The sequence below is a fragment of the Cucumis melo genome, unplaced genomic scaffold (genome assembly GCF_025177605.1).
Source record: "Cucumis melo cultivar AY unplaced genomic scaffold, USDA_Cmelo_AY_1.0 utg000315l, whole genome shotgun sequence".
NCBI classification, from domain to species: Eukaryota; Viridiplantae; Streptophyta; class Magnoliopsida; order Cucurbitales; family Cucurbitaceae; genus Cucumis; species Cucumis melo.
The window spans coordinates 25,001-27,185 of record NW_026123907.1 but is presented as its reverse complement, the minus strand read 5'-3'; positions in this window follow the sequence as shown (position 1 = coordinate 27,185).

The window sequence follows — 2,185 nt, the reverse complement described above, 5'->3', positions numbered from 1 at the left end:
TGAAAAGCCAGTGGCGCGAAGCTACCGTGCGCTGGATTATGACTGAACGCCTCTAAGTCAGAATCCGGGCTAGAAGCGACGCATGTGCTTATCGCTCGATTGCCGACCAGCAGTAGGGGCCTTTCGGCCCCCAAAGGCACGTGTCGTTGGCTAAGCCCTCGTGACGGATGAGTCGCGGGGGCCGCCTTGTAACGTAATTCCCACCGAGCGATTGGTAGAATCCTTTGCAGACGACTTAAATACGCGACAGGGTATTGTAAGTGGCAGAGTGGCCTTGCTGCCACGATCCACTGAGATTCAGCCCTTCGTCGCTCCGATTCGACCCTCCCCACACATGACCCATTTATTTCTTCCAATTGCTTTGGAGGTTATGTATTATGCAAAACGACGAAAAACACAAGTGTTAGTGAGGGGTTTGGCCTTCAACTAGAAAACAAGTTGACGCGAAACATCTTCGAATTTCCAAGTACATGATAGGGTGCTCGTGTGCAAGTCAAGGCCCATGGCCGAGGCCTTGGAGTACAAATCACGGCCATGGGCACGCGCGCCGTGCGTCAATGGGCGTGCGTGGGGAGCTCGCTGCACGCCCATGCGTCTGCGGGGGGCGTGCGCACAGGGTGCCGCGCGCGCCATGCGTCTGCGGGCGTGTGTGGGGCGCGCGTCGCAAGCCCAGGCGATGCAGTGGGGCGTGCGCGTAGGGTGCCGCACACGCCATGCTTGTGCGAGCGTGGGGATCCGTCTAAGGGGCGTGCGTTCTTGGCTTGTAAGTGGCAGATGAGCGTTGTTGCCATGATCCACCGAGATTCAGCTCGACCCTACCCACACAAAACTCATATATTTATTCCAATTGCCATGGAGGTAATAGCTTACGTAAAAGGACGAAAAACATAAGTGTTAGCGAGGGGTTGGCCTTGGACTAGAAAACAAGTTGAAGCAATTCATCTTTGAATGCCCAAGTATAAGATAGGGTGCTCGTGTGCAAGTCAAGGCCCATGGCCGAGGCCTTGGAGTACAAAGCACGGCCATGGGCGCGCGCGCCGTGCGTCAGTGGGCGTCTGTGGGTCGCCCGCTGCATGCCCGTGCGTCTGCGGGGGGCGTGCGCGCAGGGTGCCGCGCGCGCCATGCGTCTGCGGGCGTGTGTGGGGCGCGCGCCGCAAGCCCATGCGACTGCAGTGGGACGTGCGCGGCAGCGTGGGGATCCATCTAAGGGGCGTGCGTGCTTGGCTTGTGAGTGGCAGATGATCCTTGTTGCCATGATCCACCGAGATTCAGCTCGACACTACCCACACACAACTCATTTATTTCTTCCAATTGCCATGGAGGTTATATCTTATGTAAAAGGACGAAAAACATAAGTGTTAGTGAGGGTTTGGCCTTTGACTAGAAAACAAGTTGACGCAAATCATCTTTGAATGCCCAAGTATAAGATAGGAAGCTCGTGTGCAAGTCAAGGCCCAAGGCCGAGGCCTTGGAGTACAAAGCACGGCCATGGGCGCGCGCGCCGTGCGTCAGTGGGCGTCTGTGGGTCGCCCGCTGCATGCCCGTGCGTCTGCGGGGGGGCGTGCGCGCAGGGTGCCGCGCGCGCCATGCGTCTGCGGGCGTGGGGGCGCGCGCCGCAAGCCCATGCGACTGCAGTGGGGGCGTGCGCGTAGGGTGCCGCGCACGCGATGCTTGTGCGAGCGTGGGGATCCGTCTAAGGGGCGTGCGTGCTTGGCTTGTAAGTGGCAGATGAGCCTTGTTGCCAAGATCCACCGAGATTCATCTCGACCCTACCCACACACAACTCATTTATTTCTTCCAATTGCCATGGAGGTCATATCTTATGTAAAAGGACGAAAAACATAAGTGTTAGTGAGGGGTTGGCTTTGGACTAGAAAAAAAGTTGAAGCAAATCATCTTTGAATGCCCAAGAATAAGATAGTGTGCTCGTGTGCAAGTCAAGGACCAAGGCCGAGGCCTTCGAGTACAAAGCACGGCCATGGGCGCGCGCGCCGTGCGTTAGTGGGTTTGTGTGAGTCGCGCGCTGCATGCCCGTGCGTCTGCGGGGGGCGTGCGCGCAGGGGGCCGCGCGCGCCATGCGTCTACGGGCGTGTGTGGGGGCGTGCGCCGCAAGCCCAGGCGACTGCAGTGGGGCGTGTGTGGGGCGCGCGCCGCATGCCCATGGCCGAGGCTTGCACACGAACGC